Below are 11,620 nucleotides of genomic sequence, written 5' to 3' on the forward strand. Positions count from 1 at the left end.
GCAAGTTTTAATCTCGATTTGCTGACACAGCATGAAATAATAACGCAATAATTGAAAGCGCAATTATTGTTTGTATTTGTAGCAAACAATATTCACCGCGTCTGTGACAACAGCTGTCTTCAGTTTATCCAATACTCGTGTAACACTACCAAACTTAAAGAAGTTATTAAAAAAACAAAGCAATTAGGTTGAAATCTTAATGAAAAAAGTTTGTTAAAAATGATTACAGACAACTTAAAAAACTGTCCATTATAAGGTTGGTACGATTTGACTTTGGATAACTTAAATTTTAAATTTTGCTGTGAAAGCAAAAATATGTAGATATGATGAAAATGTGCACATGTACGAAGGTCATTTGGAAAGTCCGTGCAAAAATAAAAACTTATTAAGGGTACCCGGTGGTCTAGAGCATGAAAATTTCAGCTATTTTCACGATTTTTTTTTTGCCATTAAAATTTAAAAAAAACGAAGCTTCAACTTTTCGAGCTTATTAGTAGTTTATTGAGCATACAAAAAAAAATTTTTTTTTAATTTGAAAAAATATTTATTATTATAAAAATGCCGCTGAAGATGAGCCTCTCGAAAAATCGAACCCGGACGGCGTAGATGATTTCGAGACTTCTACTCATCTGAAACACAAAATTCAAGAAGATTCTTAATCAGAAAGAGTGCAGTTATGGTCGGAACTAGAACAAATCGAAAAAATGAAAAATTGACAAAATGGCGCACTTTTGAAAAAAAAGTTCGTAAAATCGGGTGTTTTTCACTAGTTTTTTAGTTTAAAAAATAGGAAATTATTTAAATAAAACTATGATTCTAGTTCCGACGATAGCGATACATATTGTGAGCAACATATCCAAATTTCAAGTGATTCGGTTGAATAATTTTTTTTGTTTTCATCCCCGCCGTGCCGAAAAAAGTCGTTTCGAGATAAATGAGTTTAAAGTTGGAGGTACAGGAGCGCGCGGACCACTCTCTACCTAGGTAATGGGCTGTAGAAGCTATAATACTGGCAGTTTGAGCATGAAAATCTCACAGTATATTCTTAAGATACTATGATTTCGAAATATCGAAAAAATAAAACATTGATTTTTTGAAATTTCTAGACCACCGGGTCCCCTTAATTGTTTAGAGCAACGATAACAATGTCAGCCTTGAAATCGAACGGAGAATCTCTTTTGCCAACAAGTGCTACTTTGGACTAAGTAGGCAATTGAGTAGTAAAGTCCTCTCTGGACAAACAAAACTAACATTTTACAAGGTTTTCACCGTGCCTGTCCTAACGTATGGCGCAGAAGCCTGGACGTTGCCAATATCCGATCAAGCGTCGCTTGGAGTATTTGAGAGAAAGACTCTGCGAAAAATTTTTGGACATTTCCACGTTAGCGACGGCGAATAATGCAGGCGATGGAACGATGAGCTGCATGAGCCTTACGACGACAAAGACATAGCACAGCGAATAAAGATCCAGCGGCTTTGCTGGCTAGGACATATCGCCGAATAGCTACAAACTCTACGGCTCTGAAAGTATTCGATGCGGTACCAGCTGATGGTAGCAGAGGAAAAGAAGGCCTCCCCTGTGTTGAAAAGATCAGGTAGAGACGGACTTGGCTTCCCTTGGTGTGTCCAATTGGCGCCGATTAGCATGAGAAAGACTTTGGTGCTTTGTTAAACTCGGCCAAAAGCGGCTATCGCGTCTATCAAGGAGAAGAAGAATTTTTTAGAGCAAACCTTTTTTATTTTTCGATATGGTAACCTTTAAGGCTTATACACTTGGTCCAATGCTGTTCTAGTTTACTGACACCTTCCGAATAATAGAATCTGTCCTAGTCTGGAAAATCGCCATTCGTTTCTACAATCATCTCGTCGTTTGATAAGGCCTTTTTTCTCGCCAGCCATTTCTGCAAATTGGGAACAAATAGTTGTCTGAGGGATCCGAGAGATATAAGGCAGCCAAGTCTGGTGCCTAGGCGGAATGTGAAACGAGATGGAACCCTATTTGCAATAAATTTGCTACCACAACTTCTGAGGCGGGAGCTGGTGAGTTGTAGTGATGGAAAAGGGAAATCTCTCGACTTAATCGATTCAAACGAATACAAAGAAATTGACCAATCTTGCTGAAACTTGGTGTGTGTTCTTCGAAGTGGTGCTACTAACTAAACATAACCTCGATGTGCGCCAATATTACAACCTCTCTAACTTTACACGGACCTTTTAAACTACCCTCGTATATATTGTAATAAATAGCAAAGTGTATTAAACAAAGTGGAGTAAGTATTTGACGTACGCTTATTAGACAACCTGAACATAAACACTTTGTTCATTGGTGTGCATGAATTGTCAGTGTTTTTTTTTTTCTTGTAGCTGAGGTACCAAAAGCTAATTGCTTTACGTATTTATGTAAATTAGTACCGTAAAATAGAAATGCATTCACTCTCCAGGTTATAATTATTTCCGCAAGTGTTTGGTAATATTTTTATTTATTAATTGTTATTTTTTGTGTTGTTTTTGTCTGTTTGTCAAATAATTAACTTTTTGTTTCAAAATTTTGCTATTTTTCAAATGCAAGAATGAATGATTTTATTAAAAAAAAAAATTTTTTTTTAGCGGCGGTTTTGTGCATTTTCTAATATATATGTGTATATAAGTATAATGGTATGCATTACATGTGGCATTAGATGTTGCTTATAATTTTGGACTCTTGGCCCCTGCGGCTCCCCTGAAATTGCACATCCTAGTGTACCTCTTTGAAGAGCACCTCCGCACCTTCGCATAAATAGAGCTCAATTTTATTAGGAACGTGAGTTATGTTGGCCTTTAGGCTAGCAACAGTCTGTGTTTTGCTTGAGTAAACAAGAGATTTGACAACTACCCCACAGAAAATAGTCGAGCGGCGTTAAATCCCTCACCCCGACGGCCAGTGGGTGTCACCAGTTGAAGAAGCTCTCGAAAATTTCAACCAATACATTCATAGCAAAAATGATAGGATACAAGATTGAGCTACCTCGAGTACGCGATGTCATCACAGAAACAAAGCAAACGAGAAAAGGGAGAGGAATAAGCGAAAGCAAATGGAAAGCACTCACGCGCCACTCATTTTCATTATTTTTTTAATTTGAAAACCAAAATTTTTACTGTTCGATTACCACATAAGAACAAAGCGGTTTACAGATGGAACCCTCTTTGTACGTATTCGCCAAAGTGCATCCTGTATTGAGTGTTTTCGTGCGGATAATAAGTGGCGCTGTACGAGTATTCAACCCGTTAGGAAGCTGAGTACTTACAACAAATGCTATTACTCAGAAAAGTTTTGAAACACCAACGTCATATATAATTTAATAAATAGTTGATAGTTGATTTTATTGCGTTGGTATATACAAATGAATTTAGAAAAGGAAAATGTGATAAACACCCAAAAGGAACTCTCTTTAGTTGAGAATATATCTTTCTATTTCAGACAACAATTTTCCACTCCTGTGAAAGAAATGTTATTCAATAAAAACACGTTACGTTTCCTTTTCACTAAATTTATTTAATTTATGGGAGGTTGAATTAGTTTTAAAGGTGACACACAGATGGCGCTATTTATCACTTTATCGCGTTGGTAATACTGAATATATATTCATGACAAAGCCTCATCCCTAGGCTTTGTTTATCAGTATCTGTCATTTCGCTGAAGTATTGTATAAACAACGCAGTGTTTTCGTGCTCCGAGTATGCCAACTTTCGTGCCGTCGAAACGCAATTTGCGGGAAGCTTTGCTTTTCTGCTTCAATTTGAAAAAAAAATACAGCCCAAGCCCGTGAATTGCTGCAGGAGGTCTACCCAGACCATACTCCGTCGATTTCAACATGTGAGTACTGGTTTCGACGATTCAAAAGTGGTGATTTTCACACCGAAGACAAGGAGCGTCTTGGCCAGCCCAAAAAGTTCGAGGACGCGGAATTGGGGGAATTGGTAAACGAGGACTCGTGCCAAACCCAAGAAGAGCTTGCTGAATCATTGGGCGTTGATAAATCAACCGTTTGCAAGCGTCTAAAAGCGATGGGAATGATCAAAAAGCAAGGACATTGGGTCCCGTACGAGTTGAAGCTGCGCGACGTCGAACGGCGATTTTTTACGTGCGAATTGCTGATCGAGCGACAAAATCGGAAGAGTTTTTTGCATCGGGTGGTGACTGGCGACGAAAAATGGATACACTACGATAACCCAAAACGCAAAAAATCATGGGGTTTGCCCGGCCACGCATCAACGTCGACGGCCAAGCAGAATATTCACGGCAAGAAAATCATGCTCTGCATTTGGTGGGATCAGGTCGGCGTCGTATATTTTGAGCTGCTCCAACCGGGCGAAACAATCACGGGGGATCGTTACCGACTGCAATTGATGCGTTTAAGCCGGGCATTGAAAGAAAAACGGCCGGAAACGGTAAAAAGGCACGACAAGGTTATTTTGCAACATGACAACGCTCGGCCGCATGTTGCTCAACCTGTCAAAAAATACCTTGGAACGCTTGGCTGGGAAGTGTTACCCCACCCGCCGTATAGTCCAGACATAGCTCTCTCCGATTATTATTTGTTCCGGCATATGAGTCTCGATTTGGCGGACCAGCGGTTCTCCTCGTACGAGGCTACCAAAATATTGGTTGAGTCATGGATAGCCAAGCAGCGGCCAGAATTTTGGAGAAACGGCATCCGGAAATTGCCCGAAAGATGGGCGAAAGTTGTAGCTAGCGATGGCCAATACTTCAAATAAAATATTTTGTACCGTGTTTTCACAATAAAGCCCCAAATCTTCGAAAAAAACCTTTAAAACTAATTCAACCTCCCATATTTCCTTAATATGATTATGAAAATAATAGTAACATTTGTTCGCAAAAAATAAATATAATTTTAATAAAAATACGTTGTCTTTTGAAATATATTACAATCATTAGGAAAATAATCAAAATGTCTTGATATTCTCTGTTGTTTTTAAATGACTTACAACTAGAGCTTTCGCTTTTGTTCGCACATTTTCGAATAGTCCGGGCAAATATGCAACGAGCACTTTCACACCTGTTCTCAGCACATTACTCGACAATTTTCAAACATGAGCTTGAGTATACCGAGCTTTTCAAGTAATTCGAGCAATACTTTTGCTTGTTATGGCTTTTTTGTCAACCTTTTTTTCATAATTTTATAAATAATTTTTACAACAAAATAAATGATAAACAAAGTCAAGCCAATTTTCGTTTTCTAAAGCTCGAAAATTTTCAACATATGTACATGTGAGGAGTTGACTACTGAACAAGTGTCGAGTGAGTTCGGACTCCTCTCACTGCAACACAAAAGCCATTGCATATCACCAAAATCTTTTTCAATCGTAAACTATTTCTCACAGGGTAATTTCATACCTGTCCGCTTTACCAAGATGACCGTTTTATAGTATTGGAAATATAAGAAAGTAAAGTCTCACCGTTCATAAAGTATTTCATTGCTTTATTTAATTAATCATTTACAATATGAGTTTAAAAACTTAATTGGTGCTTCAATATGGAAAAGTAATGCAAAATCAGAAGCAGACATAAAAGTCCGAAAAAGGCGTAAGCTTTCTGTTAAATGGGTTAAACGGTCGAGCAGATAAAAATTCAGCGAAGTAGGCTGAAAATAGGTAGCGCAATTGTAGTGAAAAAGAAAGTATGCTGAATTTTAAGAAAATTATCGAAAGTGAAAAGTGTTCAAAGAAAAAAAAGATATATATATATGTATATATATAGTTGGCGCGTACACCCTGTTTTGGTGTTTGGTCGAGCTCCTCCTCCTATTTGTGGTGTGCGTCTTGATGTTGTTCCACAAATGGAGAGACCTACAGTTTCAAGCCGACTCCGAACGGCAGATATTTTTATGAGGAGCTTTTTCATGGCAGAAATACACTCGGAGGTTTGCCATTGCCTGTCGAGGGGCGACCGCTATTAGAAAAATGTTTTTCTTAATTTTGATGTTTCACCGAGATTCGAACCAACGATCTCTCTGTGAACTCCGAATGGTAATCACGCACCAACCCATTCGGCTACGGTGGCCGCAAAGAAAAATGATCTGCAAAAAAAGTGAAAAGGAAAGTAAAAAGACATGGTAGAGGTGGAATTCTTTAGAACAATAATTTTGAGAGTACAAGATGTGCGAAGAGAAGGCCCCACAGCGAATTTATACAAAGTGATATCAATTCTACAAATACGAGGGCGGCTCAATAAGTACCCGCGTAAGATGACAGAGGGCGTTCCTGTGGGAACTTGCTGCATCTATCAAACGGCGGCAAAACAAATTCAGACTGATTGATAGGTTAGTTGGGTTTCGAGTAATACGTGTTTCGTGATTATCGCTAAGATCGAAAAATAGCAGCATCGTTCCGTAATTCGCTTTTGGTTCTGGGATGGGAAAAAATGTGAGGAGATAAAGGCAAAATTGAATGCCGTCCATGGGGACGCTTCGCCATCTATGACCACAGTTATAAAGGGTGTTTTTTTTAGAGGTTAGGTTGTCAAGATGAAATAAAACGTATATAATTTAATGTTATGGCCAAGAATTTAGCTTTATTATAAAGATAAGGGTTTGCCATTATGTTTTAAAAATGATTTCGGGCAAGTGGCCGCCGCGGCTGGCTCGAATAAATTCCAGCCGAGAGGCCCAATTTTCGACCACTTTTTGCAGCAATTGGGGCCGTATGTCAGCAATAAGGCGCCGAATATTATCTTCCAAGACGTCAATCGTCTCGGGCTTATCTGCGTAGACAAGCACGATCTTGGAGGCCACGCCACAGGTCCACGGCGCGAGATAATGCGCTCACCAAAAGTTTCCTTCAATAAATCGATTGTTGCGATGGCTGTATGGCATGTAGCGCCGTCTTGTTGGAACCAAAGGTCGTCCACATCAACATCGCCCAATTCAGGCACGAAAAAGTCAGTAATCATGGCTCTATAGCGCTCTCCATTGACTGTAACATTATGGCCGGCTTCATTTTTAAAGAAGTATGGACCGATGATTCCCTCTGCCCATAGAGCACACCAAACAGTGACTTTTTGAGGATGTAACGGCGTCTCAGCAATGGCTTGTGGATTATGTTCACTCCAAATGCGACAATTTTGCTTATTGACATACCCATTCAACCAAAAGTGAGCTTCATCGCTGAACAAAATTTTCTTGTGAAAATCGGGATCGGTGGCCATCTCGTTTTGGGCCCATTCACCGAACGTGCGACGCGCTTGATGGTCGTTCGGCTTCAATTCTTGCACGAGTTGGATTTTGTAAGCCCGCAAACCAAGATCCTTCCGCAAAATCTTCCATAAAGTGGATGGGCACATCTCCAATTGCTGCGCGCGATGGCGGATGGACTCATTCGGGTCTTCTTCGATACTCTGCTCCACAGCAGCAATAGCGTCTTCGGTGCGCACTGTACGACGTCTCTGAGGATGCGTATTATCCACTAGAGCAAACGTGGTGCGAAACCGATCCATGGTTAATCGAATTAGTGACTCTGATGGACGATTATGTCGACCGAATATTGGACGCAGCGCGCGATGCGTCGCGCGAACCGAACCATTATTTTCGTAATAAATTTGCACGATTTGCAAACGTTGTTCAGGTGTAAGTCTATTCATTATGAAATGGCAAACCAAACTGAGCATGAATCAAGTGACAGCTGTCAAAAAGACCATCTACGAAAAAAATAGTGCCAACTTGAAAACCTAACCTCTAAAAAAACACCCTTTATATTGGTTCAACGAATTTGAACGTGGGCGAACATTCGATTTTGATGAGGAGCGACCAGGATGCCCGGTAGACGTGCTTACCGAGGAAATCATTCAAAAAGTCCACGAAATGATCCTCCCTGATCGACGAACGAAAGTGAGCCAAGTAATGGAGGCCATAGGTGTGCCAACTTGAAAGGAAATTAATATTTTACATGATAAGCACCGATTGGAGCCGAAGGTCCTGTTTCACCACGGTAACGCACCAGCACAAACATTCGAAGTTGTGGCCGCCAAACTGCATGAATTGCGTTATGAATTGCTGGCACACTCTTCGTATTCACCCGATCTGGCTGCCTGCTATTGTTTCCTGTAACATGAAGAAATGGCTCGCGAGAAACAATTTGATGAGCTATTGTCAAGTTTTAATTGAAGGAAGATCCGGAAAAAAATACAAAAACACGAAAAACACCTCCGAACAAAACTACTTTTACAGCGATTAAAACAAAAAAATACTAAAAATGAGACCATTAATAAAATAACCATTTTATTGGAAATAAGAATGAAAAATTAAAAAAAGATAATAAGAATATTTTCTCCAAGAACTTCCCTAACGTAAAAGTATCTAACAAAATATTTCATAATGAAAGGAATTCAAGAAACCTTTTTGTATGTTGCATATGTAGGTATGGTAAGTTTCCTTTATAATTAAAAATTTGCATTAGATGTTCAATGCATTTCACATGGAAGGCAATAATAAATATTGCATTAATGCTAAGTTGTTGATTTTCTAAATGCTGAGATTATAAATTGTCCGATAAAGAGATTAATTTTTTGCCACCTTGTATGAGTGCACCGCTATACATATCGTCGAACTTTGTGATGTGCTAATAAAAGTTTATCAGAGTTTCTCAGACTACGTTAGACAAGAGTCATTCCTTCCTTAAGTAGTCGAACTCATCAAGAGGAGCATTTTCAAACATCTGAAGAGATTTCTAAACAAAATAGCGGAGTTTCAACAAGGTTTCTATTCATTTAACTGAATGTTGCTTGAACTCGTTAAGCTTCCATACGAATTTATTCAAAATTACAAAAAGCCGGAAGTATTTGCGTGTCAAGTCGTTAAAGCATTAGTTTAATCGTTTAAGTCAAACTGTAAAGATTTTGTTATTCAGTACGCTGCATAAAAAATACTTAATTTGCCATTGTAGCATGCACTCTACAAGGTTACGAAAATGTTAGGAATCTTACGTACTTCCAAAACACATCACTAAACTAGGAGCGTACCAAATAGCGCAGTCACAACGTACAACATCTTTGGTTATTGCCTCATGTTTTCGGACCATGTTTGAATGACGAGATAGCTACATTGAGTGCGAAATTTAAGCATCGCAGTACAAATACAAGGCTACGCAAAATTAATCATATTTTACACTTGTGAGACAGCTGCAGTATACAAACAGACAAGCAATGAAGCGGAAGTGGATGATTAATTTTGCTGGGGCGAATGCTTGCCTGAGCTGTTGACAGTAAATGATTTTACTACGCACCGATGGCTTTTTGAAAATAATTTTGTATCAAATTTTTTGTAACCTCATAAAACAAGTTTTGCAAATTCCTGCAAAGAAATTCGAAATTTAAATTCCAATTTTTATGAATTATTGTCGCCACTAATGCATTTCAATAAATGATAATCAACAGCTGGCGGAAATTTGTTGAACATGTTAAATCTTTTTGCCTTCACTTTTATCCGGAATTTTTTTTCCTTGAATTAATTATGTACGCCAGGGAAGTGTTCAACTAGTCATAAAGACATTTAGTGGCTGCTTCCATCAGTTGCTTTGAAAAATTATATTTATTTATTTATTTATCATCATACATATTTAAGTGCATTAATGGCAAGCGGACGTGACTTAAAACCAGCACGCAGCGCGGGCGCATCAAAAGCGAAAAACTCCACAAAAACTAGCAGGTCTCGCAGCCGCTATGGGGTAGAGAAAACCAACTATCTCCATAGCGCAGTGAAGGCAAAATTTGCCAAATTTTGATTCAAATATTAAGGCTCACGCAATTTTTTTTTTATTAATCAAAAACCAGTCAAAAAAATTAAACACTTCATGTGTTTCGCGTTGCTGAAAAGCAGCTGACAATCGAAAACAGTGTTGTAAAACGTAAATTTACTTTACACAATACTTTAAACCTATAAAGGCACGGCCGTTGAGATTTTCAACAACTGTTTTCAAAGTGCTGCGTGGACCGCTACGCCGGGAACTAAGCACACTCACGCTGACGCACACATTAATGTTCATGTAAAAATATGAATATTAGAAAAATGCAAGTTTCGGCGCATATGGCAAAGCACCAGAAACAAGAACGACACAAAAAGCTAAATAAACCCACAAAACAATTAAAAAACACTATTAGAGACGCGTAAAACTCAGAACTGCGTGAATATTTATCTAACTTGTCTACTACGGAAACTACTCAATGTGGAAAGCAACGAAAAATATGTCACAACCAACGCAGTGATAAAAACGTGTAATGGAGGTTGGGCAAAAACTGTTGAACAAAAAGCAATAGGGTTTGCCAAACATCTATCAAATGTTTTCCAACCATTTCCGAGTCAAAGTGGGGAGGTAGATTCAGAAATTAAAGAATTTCTTTTAGCTCCGTTTCAAATAGTTTTTCCGACTGTACGATTTACCTGGAAATAAGTTAAATACGCAGAAACCAAAACTCTTAAAACCAAAAAGGCACCAGGTTACGATCTAATAACTAGTAAGGTTTTAAAAGAACTGCCCATATGTGGATACAAATTCCTCACCATTATATTTAGCGCGATGATCAGACAAAAATATTTCCCAACTCAGTGGAAAGTTGCTGAAATCATCCTTATCCAAAAGCCAGGAAAGACACCGAGAGCGGTCTCCAATTACAGGCCAATAAGTCTATTGCCTGTAGCCTTTGAATATCTGCCCAAAGGAATCTCATTCCAGCATACCTATTTGGTTTTCGTAAGTATTACCCCACCATAGAGCAAGTTAGCTGTATGTATGATTTCGCTAGACAAGCACTTGAGAAAAAGCAAAACTGTACACCGGCATTTTTAGATATAACGCAACCCTTCGATAAGGTCTGGCATGAAGGCCTGCTATACCAACTTAAGCAGGGTTTACCGCACAACTGTTATATGCTCATTAAATCATACCTGGAAAGTAGACATTTTCTTTTTTAAGTAAAAAACGAAACCACTAACCTTCGCGCAATTAGAGCAGGTGTACCACAAGGAAGTGGTATAGGCCCGTCTTGTACACTTTGTTCACGGCAGACCTGCCGCGTTGAGTTAGAACATATGGAACGATTATTTTCGATGTTTATCGTCACATGTATGTTGAAGTCGACCGGTTGGTAAATGATAAAGTTATTCAGCGTTTGCATACCGACATAAAAGATGGCGCACCCTGTATGTTATATGACGTTCCTTATTAAGTAACGAACTCCACTGGGAGTTCTTAATCGAAGTGTTTTTCTTTAAATTGTACTATAGGTAAAAATAGTACTTATTGTTATTGTTATGGCAGATTGTATGAAATAAACGGAGATCTAAAAAAACAAAAAAAAAAAAAAAAATGTATGATCAGTGAATACAATTGTTTCTTACTTTTAAAGTAATTAAAGAGCACACAGTTTAATATTTCTCCTGGAATTGAGATGTCAATATCAGCAATTCGATTAATTTGATAAGATTCTATAAACGCTCCTAACAGGAAAGAAATCCATTATTTTCTCGGTAGATGTATTTAGTGATCGATATTTCGTAAAATATCGATTTCGAAACATATCGATCAGGCAATTTAAAGTTTATGCTCATTGTTAGGGTGACATTTCACACTA

The sequence above is a fragment of the Anastrepha ludens genome, chromosome 3 (assembly GCF_028408465.1).
Source record: "Anastrepha ludens isolate Willacy chromosome 3, idAnaLude1.1, whole genome shotgun sequence".
Lineage (NCBI taxonomy): Eukaryota > Metazoa > Arthropoda > Insecta > Diptera > Tephritidae > Anastrepha > Anastrepha ludens.